Source organism: Rhinolophus hipposideros (assembly GCF_964194185.1).
Source record: "Rhinolophus hipposideros genome assembly, chromosome: 4".
Taxonomy (NCBI): Eukaryota; Metazoa; Chordata; class Mammalia; order Chiroptera; family Rhinolophidae; genus Rhinolophus; species Rhinolophus hipposideros.
The window spans coordinates 33248155-33268110 of record NC_138050.1 but is presented as its reverse complement, the minus strand read 5'-3'; the positions used below and the strand labels follow the sequence as shown (position 1 = coordinate 33268110).

At 34.5% G+C, this 19956-nt stretch overlaps 1 pseudogene across 1 annotated transcript; it reads right to left on the bottom strand.

Moving 5' to 3' along the window:
* Positions 1-463: 463 nt before the first annotated feature.
* On the bottom strand, positions 464-18112 carry LOC308496873 (large ribosomal subunit protein uL6-like; annotated as a pseudogene). Its single transcript has 2 exons — positions 18101-18112; positions 464-1035 (listed from the first exon to the last, which is right to left on the bottom strand). The product of its transcript is annotated as a large ribosomal subunit protein uL6-like (transcript).
* Between the last annotated feature and the right edge of the window lie 1844 nt (positions 18113-19956).

Sequence of the window (19956 nt, the reverse complement as noted above, 5' to 3'; positions counted from 1 at the left end):
TCAGTTATTGCCATTCAAAAACCAATGTAACCCCAACGGGGAAATGAGCTTTAATCATTTTTTTCTAGTTATGCTATATATTGCTGTGTTTCCCTGAAAGTAAGACCTAACAAGAAAATAAGCCCTTGCGTGATTTTTCAGCATGACATCCCCTGATCATAAACCCTAATGCATCTTTTGGAGCAAAAATTAATGTAAGACCCAGTCTTATTTTGAGGGAAACAAGGTAATATTTTTATTTTCCTGAAAATAAATATTTCAGGTGTTGGAATAGTCAAGAGTAGAAAACATAATTTCATTTGTGATGGGTCACTGTAACATTGTGTAACAAATTGATTGCAATTTTCCAGTATTTTTTTCCCCCAAATCAATACATGACTTTTATTGCATCTTTAAAATATCACAAGTAAGTCTGAGGAATCACTTGACATCTTGGTGTTTCTGTAGCTGGACAACATAGATCTTATTCATCAGCCTGCTGAACTGTTCCTTTTTCAGAAACATAGATGCCATCCAAAAAATTTCTAGTTACCCTTATTTTTAGCTGTTGTGGCTTGTTGAATCTCAGCATCTGAATTTGATACAAGTTCAATATCATTTCCTTCAAGAATTAACTCATCTTTCTGGGCTTGACAACACGTAGCACCTGACCTCATCTGCACCCTGCAGATGTATTTTTCACCCAAGAAATTTTGGATTTCAACAAGAGAACCATTCTCCAGAATAATGATCTGATGGGGAAGTGAGCGCACACAGACTTCATCTTGTAATCGATGCACAATATAACACTCTTGATCATGTTCTGTCCATGACCACAGATAGTGAGAACAGTAGACAATTCCTTTCAATTTCCTCACCATTTGTCAACCCGGAGTTTCCTTTTCTTTCCAAGGAGACTGAGTTCTACATGGATGTGATTGAAGTCCCTCTGCAGGGTACCTCTGGGACCCTTCACAGTATCTGTGCATGCCTTCAAAGTACATCCACATTTTCTGGAATGTCCACAATCTGATTGCTGAGAATAGTCTTTTCATCCTCACAGTAGATGCAGCAAAGAGACAAAATTTTCCAATAAATTTTCAACTATGGCTCACTTGTGGTTTATGAGATACAGTGAACTTTGTAAGAATATTCATGGCTAAAATATTAAAACCCATGACAGAAGCAAATAGTATGATTACTGTTATGCATAAACATAATATTGGGATTTTCAGGGTTTTGTGGTCCTGCAATTAATATCTATTTATACAATGGATTACTAATATGAATGTCAGAAGACAACAGATAGGCTTATATTTTCTATTCAGAATTGTATCTGTAAACATTAGAATGTTCAAAGCAATCTTTAATAGCAGTATGAACAGTAAATATATAAGTTTACTTAATAGGATTTATTTTAGTCTCCAAATTGGGCTTTCAAGCAGACTAATTAAAATAGAATAGCTAAACATGATATATTTTTTCCTCTCTGGTGATTCACTTATTTTACTTTCTCCATGTGAAAATCTCATTTGCCATAATATACATTAGGAATATCACATATTTTTCTATGATGCTAAATACAAAGAGACCGATAGGGTAAAATTGCACTATTATTGTATCCACAATTCAGAATGTTTCAAGTTTGGAGCTCTTGATGGATTTGCTGTCTGTGTTCTGATAAAATGGTGTTCAGGGTGTCCAGGTTTTAATGTCCTATTAAAGGCACTATTAAATTGGTGTCCTCGCACTTATTAACTTATCCCAAGGGTCATATTAGAGTCATGATCTTATTTAATGTTTCTGGTAGTGTGATACTTCTCCTACATTTATTAACAAAATGGAAGATTTGTTAGGTTGTAATGAAATGTGTTCACCCTTCAAGCAAACAAGCCTCTTGGAGCTCAAGGACTTTCATGTAAAAATTTATGTTTGTACTGCAAATTTCCTTTTTTCTAACATGACTTGTGGATCAGATTCTAAAACAAAGGATAGCCAGAAGTTAAAAAGAAAATATTTCGACAACTATCAGACAGAATAGGATCACCTTTTAAAGTCCAGAACTAAGAACAATAAAAATACTATCTTCTGTTTTGAATAGACTTATTTTGAATAGGACTTTTTTTCGCGGTGTGGGGGTGGGGGTGGGAGTAGTTAAGGGATGTGTTTTACTAATTGTGCAAAAAAACCTGATTATGAACAAATATAAGAAAATTAAGAAAAGATGAATTAAAGAGAGCCATATAAAGATTTTTATATTTAAAAAAGGGCAAACTGACTAGTGAAAAAAAATTATAAGGGAGTTGTTTAAAACATGCTCTCAAAATGATAGGCAGTAGATTCTTAAGGAGATTAAAAAGAGAGAAAAAAGAAAAACAGGATTTAGTGTTGAATTGAGACTTCTGTACAGCATGGTCATTTTTATGTGTTAGCACACATCGTTTGTAATGGAGATTCCAGACAAAAGTCTTAAAAATGTTTTAAAAACCTTTCTTGCTTCTTAAAACATGTAACCAAAAGTATGAGTAAAATCAGTGTTTCTTATTTAAGGGCTGACAGTACACATGATAGTGTGCAAACCATTTATTTTCTTACAGATTTATGTGTTTTTTTTTAATCAGACATTATTCACAGTGGTAATAAAGGCTTGCAGTCTGTGACATGGTTTGTCTTCATGAAAATTTCTGTTTTGTTTTGCCTAGTGTGTGTGTGTGTGTGTGTGTGTGTGGTAGTGGTTATATCTGATACCAGTCAAAAAAGAGAGAAAGCAATAAAACTTTCATGAGTTCATTAAAGTTTTACAGGCACTGCAGTTCCTGGAAAACTAGTTGTTGCTGTAATCCCCGGCAGTAGTTCTGGTTGGGCGGCATCTTATTCATTATAGGGTGAGGGTTTTGGGATGAGGATTGAAAAGGTACAAAAGAGATGCCACAGCCAAATACTGACATATTGTTTTGACTATGTTCCAGATTCTCGTAGCTTTCTGTGCTGCCATGTGTAACTGACGGACACTGTCCGTAGAGAAAATAGTGTTGTGGGAATTTAAGCCATGACAGTTCATAAGGGGTCATTCAATGGTAAATGCTTCATTTTTGTAAAGTAATGTCAATGCATCGGAACTCTTGATTGACAATTATCTCAGTGACTATCACAGGAGCCAAGAGGTATTATAAACCCCTCCAGGAGACTCAGCTTCCCCAAAAGTAAATATAAACCTGAAAGCAACAAAGGAACAAGACAAATAAGTGCAAACTCATAGACACAGACAGTAGGTTAGTGGTTATCAGAGGGGAGGCGGTAAGATGAGGATAAAGAGATCAAATATATGGAGATGGAAGGAGAACTGACTATGGGTGGTGAACACACAATGTGATATGTAGATTATATACTACAGAATTGTATACCTGAACCCTGTGACTTTACTAACATTGTTACCCCAATAACTTTAAAAAAAAGAAAAGAAGCATGCTGACCTGGTTTTTTACTGTACCCTATCCTTGATACTTTTTACTCTCCTCTTCTTAATTGTTTTTATTTTCTCCACAATACTGACAGAATCAAAGTGTTCGTAAAAGTGTGCTAGATGGTAGTGCTCACCCAACTCAGTTAATGCAATCAATTAGCTCTCCATCAACCTTTTGAAGGGAGTTCCAGTAGTTTCCATAGTTAACAAAATTTTATATTTCTACTGTAATTAAGAGGAGGCCATATGTGGCAGATTGCATCTCCTAAATGTGTGTACATATGTGTATATCTGCCTACATCTACATGGGCATACACACAAACATACATATACACATATATAACTTGTCCCATGTGTTCTTCTAACTTGGTAAGAGTTAACAGTACACGTTGCCACCCCCCACCTTCCCATAAAGAGGTGAGCTCTATTTTTCTTGAATACAGTAGCACTTATGACTATTCGTCTGCCCCAAATTATAAATCTTATGAAAACTTATCCTCTAGATGACTTTCAATGTGAAACTTTAGGATACAACAGCTTATAGCTAAAAGCTACTGGCAACTAATTCTTGAAAAGAGAGCATATGATGACTTGGTGTATGGTTTATCTCCCTTAGCATGATCTCAAGGTTTGCTATTACAATTGTTAGGCACATATTTGTCAGGAAGAGTGGAAATCAATGGGAATTATTAAAGGTCTCAATGGGATTCCTGTGTTTGAAGCAATCAAAGCCAAAATATATGCTTCTAGTATGTAATCTTGGACAGGTTAATGTCTCTAAAAATATACCACTCATTTCTTTTCGACATTTGCTACTGAATTCCATTAAAGCAATTACTTAAATTTCATCTATCCTCATTTTGGGTAGAGTAGTTTAGCAATGCATTTAAATTTAGTTATTTTAAACTTATGTAACCACTGTCACCCCAATAAATTGTAATTTAAAAATAGTTTTTTAAAAATTTAAAACTCAATTGTACTGCATCAATTATCTATGTCTCTTAAATTATCTGCAGATTCTTTACTTTCAAAAATCATCTTTTTTTTTTTTTAATAAAAATCTTTGCTGTGTAATTGCCATTGTGAGCTCTAAACAAACAAAGCTAGTTGTTGTATATTAGGGTACTAACGTATACTCAGGCCTTTGTGAAAATAAATGACTGAGCACTATAAAGCACTAAAAAAAGCCACACATGGTGAGGAATGTGATTCATCCCATTATATCCTATGCACGACTCAGTGTGTTCACTGAGGCAGAGAATGTACTAAAAGTTTATTTGAATAGAATAAACTGTTTTTCTATTACAGTATTAAAGATGTTATAGGTCAATAACATACTACTTCTCAGGGCTTCAGAATCAAATTCTAAAATCTCTTATTGGAAGCATAACCTATTCTAAACAAGAGAAGCCTGAACACATAAATTTAGATTATAGTAAGTTATTTTATATTTCCTCCAGTTGCATTCAATGACAATGATGACCTGTTAGTATTCGAAATTCTGATACCAGAATCTTAGACAATATGCATAATTTATAAATCAGTAAAATCAATGCTTTAAAAAAAATCTCTCCTTAAAGAAAAAAAAACGTTATTGTGGGTGAGAATACAATGTAGTGTACGAGGCATTTGTAGGCATGTAAGTGTGTGTATGTATGTTTTCAAGGATATAAGCATGTATGTATGTGTGTATAAATAAAATACTCACGTGAGTAATAATAAGTTTTACTTTGATGTAAAATTAACGCATGATCTGAACATTCAAGCAAAGAATATAAATAAAACGGCTTGTTTACTATGCTCATTGAGTGTGCAATCTAAACAAGAATGTATGGTTCGATAATTTTCATAATATCAATATTTCATAATATTTTCATAATATTATCAAATATTGATATTCTGGCTGAATTGGCATAAGCTATCAGTTTTTCAGTCATTTGGTTTTATGAAAGCTATATATAACATTTTTTAAAATAAAATATTTCTCTAATATTAGTTATGAAAAGTTCAAGCCTCAGATTAATTGTTTGTCTGGGTATATAATTCATATTTGGAAACAAATTTTCCTTGTCTTTGAAGCCTTGTTCCATGGTCTTCTATCTTCTAACACTGCTGTTGAAAAGTAGATGCCTATCTCATTTCCTCTTCTTTATATGTGAACTATTTTTCTTTCTGTAAGATTTTAGGATTTTCTCCTTGTTCTTGTGTTCTGAAATTTCCTGACGATATGCCTTGGCATGGAAATATTTTATGAGTCATTATGCTGGACTCTTTCAATTTGGACGCTCATGTCTTTCAAGTGCTGGATATTTTACTGAATTATTTCTTTGATAATTTCTTCCCAAATCTTCTACCCATTTCTTTGTTTTCTGTTTTTCTAGAACTTCTTTAATTTGGATTGGGGAACTTTGATCTGTCCTAATTTTTCACATTGTCTGTACTATTTTCCCTGTCTTTGTATTTTTTCTATTGCCTAAGGGTCTTTAAAAACTTTTACCATTAACAGTATATAAGGATGCCTATATTCTCACTTCTCAACAAATGCATTATCCAGTTCTAATGTTTGCTTATATAATGACTGTAAAGTGTAATCTCCTTGTTATTTTAATGTGTATGTACCTGATTATTTATTTATGTGTTTGAAAACCCCTTCATATGGCTGTGTTTTTAATGTGTTCCATTGTAAATTGTCTATTCCTCTTTCCCTACACCGTTTTTCTTTTGGGATCCCTTTTTGTTGTTGCTGTTCATGGATTTCAGGAGTTTCCTTTATATTTAGATAAGAGTCTCTTGTTGATTTTGACATTGTACATAACCTAATCTTTTCTTTATGGATTAACGCACCCATAATGCCCTTCATTAAAAAAAGAATTTATATAATTAAATTCATTAATAATAAAATTAATTTATATAAATTAAATTTATTTTTGCCATTTTAAGGGCTTTTGAATGTTTACTCAAGAATTTGAGTATGTATTAAAGATGTTCTCCTAAATAATTGACTATTGTAGTTTGCTGATCACTATGTCCAAGGATGTTTTCCTATTTTTCTGACTATTAGTTTTACAGACTTTACTTTGCTACTTGGAGTTCCCCTTTGTATTTTTTTTAGGTAACAGTCTGGCTCTATTTTTCTTGATATGATGAGGCAAGTTTTCCAACAAAACCTGCCAAAACAATATACTGTTTCTTTATTGATTTGTGATAGCATCATCACATACATTTTATGCTCATATGAGCATAGATAGATTTTTTTAATTCTTGTTTTGCCATTGTTTTTTTTTCTTGAGCCAACACAACATTACATTTGTAATTTTGACTTTGTAATATATTAATATTTCTTATAATAATCAACAGGAAAAAACATCCACTTGAGAAATCTTTTTTTTGACATTAAAGTTTTGGAAGCTATGTTTAGGAACATTTTATAGGAATAATCAATTATAGGATGATTTATTTTAAAAAATATTTAGGAAAGAGAATAAATTAAACTGAAATCACTTAAAAGTAATTTTCTATGACTGACTTGAACTCATAACTGCAGCACATAATTTGCTGATGTGTTTTCAGAATTAGTCTAATAGAATAGTAAATTCTTTGGCAAAATAAGAAAACTGTAGCCTATTTTATGGTTTTTGAATTAGTTATAGTTTTGGAAAAGAAGTGCATAGTTTTAATTATCTATAACATGCTTAATAAAAAAAAAGTAGAGAGAAGGGGAATTGATTAAATATAGAAGTTTATTCTGTTCACATTCTGTACCTTACTTTACCAAATATGATTTTTCCTACTTTCCATTATTTATAATGCTTTTTAACTTAAGGCTGTTTTTTTCATCCTCTAATAAACATGATTTATTTTCAATTATGGGCAATGCTGCAGTTGATACCACTATACCTGTGTGTATCTATGATTAGTTATATTTGTTTCTTTCTATTATTCTGTACAAAACTAATATTTAGTTTCATTCAACTTTATTATATGTTAATGTTCATGTTAATAATTTATATTTCTGTCATTTCCTTTCTTCCAGTTTGTTTTGAATTATTTAATGAACTTTTCTAGTTTCTTGAGTTAAAGTTCATTTATATTCAATTGTTTTTTTTTATTTTATGTTTTTAAGTCTATATATTTTCTATTGCATATCACTTTGGGTTTTGCCTACATATTTTGTAATTTTTTTGTTTATATTTTTACCAGATGATTATTTAGAAGTGTATTCTTACATTTACAATTTACAATTCTTAATGAATGATTAAATAAGATAAAGAAAGCTACACAGCACTTCGAAAAATTCCTAGTTACATAGTATATGCTCAATGAATGTACTTTATTTGATATTAATAATAATGTTCAAAAATTCTTCATTTCCAGATTTAATTATGTTATTCTGAACTTATATTACATATATAGCATTCCATACAGAGACAATGTCCTAAATTTTGAAACTCTCTTCCATCCTTGGCTTAACGTTTATACATAGCACTACCCTATTAATTCTGAATGCTCATTTTCTGCTTCACATATTGGCAATTAATACTCCTCCATTATAGTGTCTATCTTTAGAGTCCCTTTATGATCCTTGCATCATACTCTATATATCTTTATACCATTTTTATATATAAAGGTATAAACTGGCCAAAACTAATAAAGATGTTCCACAATTATTCCTTTTCTTCTGTCTTATTTTTTATAGTTCACCTTCCCCCACCAGCAAAAGCAAGATAATCAGCATTCTATGAAGATTTATGCTTATTTATCTTTTATTGATATTCTTCCTTCCATCTAAAATGCCTATCTTTATCACCCTTTCCTCAGTCTAAACCTCTTTACATTGCAGCCACCTTCCACATTCACCCTAAGCACTTTCATTTCTTGGAAATATTTTCCTGAGCATAGTGACTGTATCTCTATAATATTTGTTGTAACTGCTCATTTGCTAGCTTTACTTTCCTTGCTAGCTTTATATGATACATTCCTCACATCTCTCATACCATTTCAGTTAGTGGAAAGAAGAAAGTGTGTTGTGTTTGTCTAATTACACTTCTTTGTGGTCTAAAATGTAACACATCTCCATGTTGTATGGGAAATTGAGAATGAGCATATAAAAAAATGGAGTTATTTGTACTCACAGCTGTAATGGTCAGGTTGCCACAGTTAAGTTCTAGAACTAAAACAGAGTCTACATACAGATTCATTTAGAGTCCACACCAAAAGTTGTTCAGTTTCAGAAACCAGGTTTTATAGCCAAAATATGATGTGTCAGTAAGAATAGCTAGTGTCTGTGTAGACCACAAGAAGTGAACCTAAAGTCCTGAGGTTTCATGGCAGATGGGAATATCCAAAATATCCAAGTTCAGATATACCCAAATTGTGCAGATGGGGTGGATGACAGAGTTGGAGAAGAAAAACATCTGAATTTGGCTGGGGGGGAAATCTAAAGCAGAGGTGAGACATATCATGGGTATGTGCCTTGTCCCAGAAAGTAACAAGAGGAACAGAGGACATTGGCCTTTTCCAAACCTTTTAGTTCCATAAGATAGAGTTTGTTGTTGTTGTTTTGGATTTATTCAATTATTTATTTATTTATTTATTTATTTATTTATTTATTTATATATATATTTTAGGTTATTTGGCTGGGATTTGTAGTGTCTCACTGACCACACATTACGCTATGTTCATAGTGGTCCTAATGTTTTGCATGGATTGATCAGTATTATATATTCTTAGAGCAAGTGGCTATCCATGAGGCTATGGAGAGACAGCTTCATCCAGAGTACTACCTTGCAAAACACAGGCACACACATTCACATGTGCTCTCGCACACACAAACATACACACACATGCACACACACACACATACACACCTGCACATGGAGATGGCCAGCTTTATGGATACTTTTGCTCTCTAAGCTGGAGGAAAGGTTGGAATGAGAAGGAGTAGCGGCCCAAATTCAACAATACACTTTATATAGGGGTCATTAGCTGGGGCTCTCCAGAGCTCTAGCTATTCCTGTGACCTCCAGGAAATAATCCAATTCTGGATCTGTTCTTTCCAACTTTGTGGTTCGAGGTGAAATCAATATTTTATGCATTTATGTACCTGTATCAATTTAGAAGTCTGAAGAACGGCTGTGGACTCAACTACTTTCTGTTCCCATCCTGATTAATCATCCATTTCATCTGTGTAGTTGACTGAAAGAATTTGTCATGGGAAGTTTCTCTGGCTGAGCTGACAGAGGATTGCCAAGAGTCTTGATCCGGTCTGGGTCCATCGCTACCCAATGTCTATTTCTTTTGCTAAACTTCCAGGCTAACCACTCCCCATCCCACCTCCAAATCAATTTCAGAGACTAGAATTCCCACTTTTATTTTACTATAGTTTTCAGTGTCCTGTAGTTCTCTTAATTTCTATATCATATACCTCTGCCAAGACATTTTATATAATAAGCCCCTAATGTAGTTGATATTTTGTGATATTGAAGAGATATTCTGAGAAATTTGTAGTCCTCCCTGCATTTTTATGTGTTTATCTTAGCTCTTCGTCACACGTATTTTATTCCCATAATACAAAGCTTCTATGTAGCCTATAATCATTAGCTGACTTAACAATTGTGCCCCCTTAAGCACAAGGTCTCCTGTTGTTACTTATCCTTCAGGGAGATTTAAAGTTTTCAAGTCAGTAAGATTTGTTTGTTCGTTTGTTTGATAATTTCTGTAAATTCCAAACACATCATTTCTTTGAAAACATTCAAATGATAAGAAGATAGATACACTTGGGTAGGCTCACTAACAAGCCATAGCCACATTGGGGGAACATGTTTATGCTTGTGTGTTTATGAATGGGTATGTGAGTTTCATGAAGAGAATAGGTTCAGGGAGAGGATACAGGTATGTACACTGTGTCTATGATTGAAATGTGTATTTTCACCTTTGCCTGCTATGTCGTAATTGCTGTCAAATCTCCAAGGAACTTTATGTTTGTCAAACCAATTACCAAGGTTCAAGATTATGGAGTTGTATATTGTATCACCCAATAATCCATTTTCACATATTTTGGGAACACAGACAAAAGTTTTGGCTTGCTGTGAGAATGGGCTTCTTTCTGTAGGGTCCTCAATCTCTTGGAAAAGAGCATTGCCAGACATTGGGTGGCCCATTTAGTTGAAGGGGACAATTACAGTTACAACATAAAGTAGATTTTCAAAAGTAAAGAAATAAACCAAAACTAAATCCAAGTTAAATATATATGCTCTCAGTTGATGAGCTAAGCAATTTAGTACAGAGACTAGGCTGCAAAATTTTAACAACAGTCTAATTGCTATAAGGTAAGGGGTGTACAGTTGGGTGCAGGACTGTGACCCTGAGGTCAAATTGGCCCTGGGCTAAAGTTCGACATAAGACAGGAGAATAGCAGTGGGACCTGATATAATTCTGAACTCATAGAATGATCTGGTTACTGCTAGCATGGCTTGATGTGGGAAGCCCCACGGGGATAAAAGATACTATGGGAGTGTGACGTCCTCTGTACTTATCTCTGTACTGCCTTGTGTAGCTTGTTCATAGAGGCTGAATCACAAGCACAGAAGAAAAATAACCTATAACATCTAAGGCAGCTGACTTTGGTAATGTTGGTAACTGCTCTACTTTGGATTTCTTAAATCCATACCTAAGTTTGAGAAAAATCATCCTGCAATAAATGTGTCGTCCACAGGAACTGGTCATGTGTATATGCCTGAAGAACACCAGTGAGAAGTGAATTTCTGCTGCATTATGACTGATATCTTCTAAATAATAGTTCACCTAAACAACATTTATTCAATGTACTATAATAGGAATTTTAATTTTTAGCTGTGATCTACTTATTCGCCAAAATGCTTTCTTTTAGTACAAGAAAGATTTTTAGTACAAGAAATTTTCATATTCCATTGGGTTATAGTTTGTAAGAGGAATTTTCTTCACTTCAAGCATTTTGTAAAACAAAAACAACAAAATATAAACATTTTTTAGAGTGTGCACTCAAAATTTTCTTAGCATTTGTCCTTGAAAGTGGATTCTCCATTTCACAACTTCTTTTCTTTTTCATTCTGATTTCTTCTTTCCCTTGTGATGAAGCTTACCAGTGTGTATTCCTGGAGCCCTATGGCATGCAGTCTCTGAGATTTATCTCAGTTATAGAGAGTGTAAATTACCTTCTTTTCTTCAATCTCAGTATCACTGGGCTGTGTTTGCCAGCATTAGGGCTTAGTGTTGCAATCACACTGCACTTGCATTTAGTTGACAATTTCACAGCACTTTTGTCACACCTGGGTGCCAATCAAGATTCAGTTCCACCTCCCCTTTATCCTGTATCTGTATCTTCTGTGTAGTTATTAAATGCTGTTTTTTTCCTGCTGAGTAACTAAAGATAGACTGACTGTGTCTTCTGGAGAAATTTCTGAAATATTTAGTTTTGTTTTTGTTTTGTTTTGTTTTTTGTTTTTTTAAAGATGCCATTGACTATGTCAGAGTGATTCTTTCAACTTGGAACATTCAGACTTTGGAATACACAATTCATAATTGTGTTTAGGGAATCAAGCAATTTTTTACTTTAATATAGCTCCTGAAAGAAATGTGATCTTCCTCAAGAAAAATCCGTGGCTTATTGCCAGATATATAAAGCTAAATTGAAATACAGAGGAGAACTGGGTACCTGGAGATTTTAAAATATTAAGTTGAAAATGTGGTTGACATGGGAAATGCCTCCCCCTTTTGCGGCTGTTTGGTGAGCATCTTTTATTAATGTAACCAAGTCAGAACAAGCTTGATGTAACGATGTCGGATTTTTTTTTTTTTTTTTTTTACTGATTTCTAACTCTTATTTATTTCACCCCGAAGACATTTGAATATTTGATTCTTGTAATTCAAAGGTAGTAAATGTGGAATTTTTCAAACTTCTTATGGTGTTTAAATGAAAATTAGCAGCACTGAAGGTCTTTGAGGTTTTTCATAATCTTTTGACCATTTTTACTTTGCCTTACTTTTGTGATATTTTTCATTGTTGAGAACTTAATAGTAGTTTGGCACAGATGATTTAAGACAGAAACACTTAGATTTCTATGATTCAGTAACTGAGTGAGTATCAGTGACTTAGGGCAAGTCAGCTGGGCTCCTAAAACCTGTTGTCTTTTGTCTAAAAAATGGACATAGTACTTCCTCTTCCAAATTTCAAAGAATTAAAATAAAATATATGCTGAATTCATACACACACGTGCACACACACACACACATGCATACATATACACTAATTTTATATAACTTATTACTAAGTTCAAACTGAAAGCCAACTACATCATATAGTACTTATCTGAAGAAACAGTAATTTTTTTCCAAATACTTGAGGAAATCTGCTATATTAAATAATTGAGGGTTAGTGTTTCTCAATTTGCAATGGGAAATTTTCCTACAGTGTTCTCATTTTTAGTTTTGTGTTTTCATTATTTTCACTTTATGCTCTCATTTTGTGCATTTCAGTTTGAAACCTAACCACTGAATAAGACACTGGTGTATGATGCTAGAACGTAAACTATATTGAATAATAGAATGTTTTATGTTAATAGGAAACTGGTATAAGTGAATATGGGGAGGAGAGAGAATATGGGAATGCAGAAGGAGTAACTAACTGACATTACCAACTCTAGTAAAGAGAGGAATCTTAAGGTAGGTAACGTGGGCAAATGCCTTGAAGGATATGTTAGGCTTATAGTAGAGATAGGAAAAGAAAGGCATTGTGGTCAGAAAGAATGCTCATTGAAATATATGCTGGTCTAAAAAAGTAGATGTTATTTGGTGACTGTTAAATGATTTGGTGTGGCTGAAGTCTACCCACATAAAGGAATGGAAAAAGTAAAACTTGGAATTTGGGGCAAAATGATGATTAACATTTTTTATGTCGGACTAAGGAATTTCAAATTTATACTGTGGGGAAAGAATTGCATACCCTAAGGAGTACTAAGAAACATGAATGTGGGGAATTTTTCTTCATGTAAAGAGACAAAAATATTAAGAATTAGGAGTCTTAGAAATTGCATATGCTAAAGTGAGAAATGAATACGGATTAAACTAAGGCAGGGGCTATGAAATGAGAGAAGGAGGTGGTTGCAAAAAAGACACATTTTTTTTCTAAAGAAAATATACCCATAGGTCATGAGTGGGGAGTTCAGAAATACTTGGTGTAATGAGAGATGTTATTAATAGGAGAAAATGGAATCAGAAAAAGAGAGATGAGACACTCAAAAAGAGATTGTTGAGGTATGCAGGGAGCATGAAAGAAGATAAAGTCAAGATTGTCTTTGATAAAGGAAACACCATGGTAACACAGAAAGATTTGAGAGAAAAAGAGCTCTTGCTGCACGTATTCCAATGAAAACTTTGGCTTCTGTCTTAATCCTCCCCAAACCTACATGTGGGAAATTTGAACAAGAAAGCAGGAGTGCTGATAAATCTAAAAGCTGAATAACAATTATATGGTGGGAAGCAGCTATAGTGACTGGCTTCTCAATGCCTTTCATTCATTAAACTCACTGCATAATACAAAAGTTATGAAGATAAAATTGTATATAATTAATTAGCAAAATATTTATGAGTTAAGTGAAGTTAAATCTAATTGTAGAAAGGCAGAGAGCTCACCTATGTTTTTTATTTTTAAACTCAGTACTGTTACTTACTTTGATCTTAATGAGGAAATAATTAGTAAATTTCATATCAGAGAATACGGGTTAGATCCTTCTGTCTCTGTATAAAAATCTGTCATGGACCCTTGAAAGTGTTGTGTATTAGCATAAAAAACTTTCTACCCAGGTAATACCAGAGAGAAGAAAGAAAGAGTAGGTACTGCTTTACTCTGTATTCTGGAGGTACGCAAATATTTCTAAATTGGGATGTACAAGCTATTTCAACATTTCTACTAACACTTCTGTCTCTTTCATTAGTTATTTGTGAGTGTATTACACTGTGAATGTTGAGTTTCAATATAGTGAATTAGATTTCCATGCAGCACTCACTATGCAAACCCATGATTTGAAAGACTAATACTGATAAGTAGTTGACAAGCAGACTAGAGAATAGTCCGATGATGGACAATACCAAATTTTAGCAACAATGTATAACATTTAAACTTTCCTGTGTTGCTGGTGGGAATGTGAAATGGTACATTTTGGAAAACTATTCAACAACGTCTTATACAATTAATTATATATCTATCTTATGGCACAATAATTTCACAACTATGTATTTACACAAGAGAAATGAAAACATATGTCCACAAAAATCAGCACAAACATTTTCATGAAAATTTTACTTACAATAGCTCAAAATTAACAAACCAAATATCCATCAGTAGGAGAATGGATAAATTAATATTATTCAGCAATAAAAAAGAATGAGCCACTGATATGTATAAAAACAAGAGTCAATTTCAAAAACTTTAAGAAAATGAAGCTAGATTAAACTTATTACATTGCATTTTATGCTTCTTATATAAAGTTTTTCTTTTTTAAACAAAACTAATCTTTAAGGTTAAAATCAGAACAGTAATTTTTTGGAGGGGCAAGAAAGGGACATAAAGAATGTTTCTGGGGATTTCAGAATGCCTATGTATTGTTTAAGGATTTAATTACTTGGTTGTATAATTTTTCAACATTTATTGAATTGTATGCTTAAGTTCTTTGCATTTTACCACATAGAAATTTTACCTAAAAAAAAAACCTCTAAACAAACAAGAAAATGATATGGTACCAGTTTCCAAGACAAGAGTCAAAATAAATTTAAAAGTATAAAAAACATAAATAGACATTTATAAATACTTCATCATATTATATATTCCTAGTATTAAACCTCTTTAAATTTTTATGCAGATGTAATTGGTAAATAAGAAGATAATTAACATTTATAGAGTAATTAGTAGGTCCTCAGGCCTTGTAATAGTGAAATAAAATGTACATCAATTTCTACATATAAAAGTCAGACCTTGAATGTTACTCAAGATGAAGTATGAACAAGGATAGCTGTTCCAAAGAAAAGGATAGCCTGAAGAAAACTTACTGATGAGTAGAAGAGTCAAGTTCAGAGGGATATCAAGAAGGAAAGCAGGCCTGGAATGAAACAGATAGAAGAAGAAGCATCTGGTATCCTTATGGAGAACACATGATCATATCTGTCAGCTCATTTGTCAAGCGAGACTTCTACATAAAAATGATGATATATGATTAGAGTATGGGGAGCAGAAATCTCAGAATATGGGAAGGTAAAGTTTGGGGCAAAATTAGGCAGTTTTTTATAGCAATCTAACCACTGTACCCCACTACCTCATCAGCTAGGTGGTGCCCCTTGCACTGTTCCTAATCACCTAGGTCTTCGCTTTGTCATCCTTCTTCTTATTCCATCTTCAAAGCTCCTTATCTATCTAGAAGTGTGAAATGCAAAGATGCCTCAATAAGTAACATTAAAAAAAAAGGGCTGTGGATCAGATGGCTAGTAGGTATTATTTTTACTATCAATTACAGTAAACCAGTAACCTGTTACCTGGAATGCATTGTTAAGAAGAGATCTGAAGTCTTATCTAGACTCAAGGAGAATGACTATCATGATGGGTTAGAAATGATCCATTAGCAATATCTACAAAGAGTACACAGATAGCATAGACAGGATCAGAGAATAGAGAATGCCTCAGGTTAAAGGTGTGCATTTTAAACAGTAGTTTCCTAGAGCAGTGCCTTTTGCTAATGGCCTTAGCACAGCTTCTGATAATGAGAAATACTATTTACTAGAGGGACTTTTCAGCATCCAATAGCATTCTGCAAATCACTCTACTGTCTATAATAATTTTAATCAAATGGTTGGCCTTAATCTATGAGTTGATTATGAAATCAATCTAGTAAGGTACAAGTACCATTTAAAAAAATAGAATATCACAACATAGAATGAACAGCAACACATTAAATTTCCAAGTATACATGAATATATACATACATATATGTGTATATATATATATTATTTTATATGAAATTATAAAATGTATTTACTATTACTAAGGAAGTGTCTAGAATGTTTAAAATCTGCTTATTTCTGGGTTCATTCCTAGTTCAGTATGTTTTAGGAATAATAATATATTTTTTTATTATTTGAAGTGTCAATGACATAAAGTTTGTCACTGCAGATGTTCAGAGAGCTAAAGTGCAGATGATATTAGTAATGAGACTTATCGATTTTAGGAGAAATAGATAACAAATGCTATATCATCCTTTAAGTGTTACATAATTATCAAAGATTATGCTAGGTCTTTCTGTGTTCTGAGTTTGGGATTATTAATAGACTTGTATCTGTAATACAGTTTACACTTTTGCATGATCAAGGGCAGAAGTGAGGCATTGGCCATACTTAGCAAAGGGAACTCCTGGAGTGTGTTCCAGAGAGAGTTCCAAGCTGTCAATCGGGGAAGTGGCTCACCCGACTTAAAACCTGAGCATCACTTTAACGCAGGGATGCTGGCCTCCTATGTTTCAAAGTGATACATCCGCTCTTGAAAGATTACCTGAGCTGAATGCCTCACTCCAAAGCACATAGCTTCGGGGCCTTTCTAGTAAACATCCAGCCCATAGGTTAGATGCTGACCGTGGCATGTTCTCAGACCTCTAGGGTGGGGGGGGGGGTCTCTGGAGAAAACTTCACACTGAGCCGTCATCAAGTAAAGGAAGCCCCTGGGAGCCATAACATGCTCACGTTAAGATCTAATGCCTTGTGGGCACATCTTGATATTGCTATTTCTTGGCTGAAAAGCAAACCACAGCTCTTCCCCAGAGACTTCACTCAGCAACTGTTTCCACGTATAATAAAACCTCTTACAGCTGTGCTTGGGACATAGAGGGAAGCTGTGATTCTGCTCTAGAATTTCCACCTTAGAATAAAAATAATAGAATTTCCAACCTGTGAAACACCCTTACTCCAGCTCAATCTGCTCCACACCAAGCATCATTTTACTATTTCCCAAACAGAGCGTTTAAAGCATACAGAGGTTAAATGCCTACCTTGAGGAAATGCTGGTGATTATATTGTAAAACTCCTTGAAGAATGATTTTGATCCACGTATGGCACTTTACAGGGGGGTGATTTTTAGCTGGTAGGAATCAGAGAATTCTGCCAGTGGATTGTTTGTTCTGTGAGGGAGCAACCTGAGAAGACTAATGTAATGACAGTGTCACTTGTAGAAACTGTGGGTTATTAGAAGGTTAAATTTTATCATTTCAATGAATATGGACGTTGTGCTTTGTACACATAGTAGGGGGTTCATATATTTTTGCTGAATGAAATTTTTAAAAATGAAATTAAAAAAAAGAAAGGTATCTTCCCTTATACACCAGCATAATCACCTCCCAGAATGCATGCTGGAATTTGTTTCCCAGAGACGGTGATGGGCTTGCTTTGATATACAGGTTTTCCCTGCTATCAGAAAGTAGAGTATTCCTGCAAAACCTTCCATAAGCCAAAAATGACATAAAGTGAAGATCCAATTACCATTAATTTATATAGAAATTTGAGCATTCCGAGGCTCAAAAGATAACCTACTAAATCACACCAAAGAACACATAAAACCTAAAACAACACGTTATTTTATAATAATACCTTAAGGCACATCTCGCTAATGGAAACACAAAATAAATCGAGATAAAGCACAGATGCTCATGGACACAGGTCAAAGCTCTGGTGGCTTGATGCTGAGATGCTGAGTATAGTTCCCGGGGAGGAGCTTGGCAGGGCCACTCTCCTGGCTTGGGGTGCGTGCTGCCTCCATTATGGCTGCTGCAAAACAAATGCCGAAAGCTATTTATGCTTTTTGTCTTTTTTTATTGTAAAAGTGCAAATCCTCTTTGCATTTCTTTCAGTTAGCAAAAGTAAGAACTAATTAGGTCTTTCATAAAAGTGAGATGGCATAAAGTGAGCTTTCAGCAAGTAGGGAACCCCTGTCAATGCTCAATGTTACCTAGTTTTCTTGTGCTTTGGGAATGGGCACAGTAGGATCCAGTCACTGGCTGTGATGTCAGTCAGGCAAAGGGGCAGTTGTGTGAAGCCATGACTGCAGCCTTTTAGCAGTACACATACAGGAAAGAAAGAAATGTTTGATACAAAGCCTCAGATTTCCTTTTTCAGCTGTCTCATATGAATATATAAGTTATGACGTGTATAGCCCAAACTGAATGAAACGGAAAGTATTGTATGTGGCTGGCTGGCCTCGAACATGGGCTTCTTAGTGGGCGCAGATTTGTGAAAGGGCTTGCAGTCTAATAAACTTGCAGTACAGTGATAAATCAGAACTGAGCCCACTATCGTGCTTTCTCCTTCCCTTCATTCACACACAGCTCTGGGGCTCTGGGATGCAGAGTGTATAGCCATAGCGGAATGTGGACTGATCTGCCCTTCCACAGTTGCTAGGGTAAGTCTGAGGCATCCCTAAAGAGAGGCAGAGCCTTCAGTACCCTCCTTAGCCTCCCAGCCCTCTTAAATCCTTTCTCATCTAGGTGTTTACTCTCTCCACACACAGGCTCTATCTTGTCCCAGATCCCAGACCAATTCTGAGCGATGGCAGGAAGCACTTAAGTAGTTTAATATTGAGGACATTTCAGTACCCCTCATGACTACTACTGGGTGTCTTTGGGGTGCTTTAAGTCATGTATTTCAACCCTCACCTGTACCTGATGGTCCCAATGAAAGCTTCTGGAATTCTACACCATTCTTCAAGTGGAACCTCACATTCTCATTTCCCTGATTCAGTGACTCTGTTCTGAGTCTCAGTCTCCAGCGGTTAAGCATCTTCAGCATGCTGACTCCAGACTAAAAAACACAAGACCAATAGAAGAAATCTGTGCAAACCGAAAGATAAAGCACCTTCTGGGTGGGCTGTGTCCTGTGCAAGTGGTGAGTGACTTGGTATAGAGACTGTGTAATATGCTGTTTAGTAAAGGTGCCGTATGCTCTGGGGATATGTAACCTTATGCCAGTCTAGATGGCTTGGAAAGCAAAGTAGGTTTTGAATTTCAGCCCCACTCATCCCTTAGCTAGGTGCCCATGTACATTGGACCACCAATACCAATACACAAATGGCTTAGACCCATTCTTTATATTCTTTTTCTGTAGGCTGTCTAGTTAAGAAATTACTTTAGAAACTCCCCTTACCTTTACTTGGATCTTAGCTTAATATAGAGGGGGCTACGATCTAGAGGCAGAAATTCTGGATGTCAAGTACTGCTAAAATATAGAATTCTAACATCATCTAGATTTAGCAAATAATCTACTCTTTAAAGCCTAATAGTCATTTATACCACATTTTCACATAGTCATTCTTATTAGAACCAAACTTAATGACTAGAGTAGTGTCTGGCATATAGGGGAAATATAATTTTAAAAAGATGTGTGTTAAACTAAAGAGCCATTGTCTCATCCCACTATTGATACCTTCCTGCTGACCAAGAACCAGATTCAAA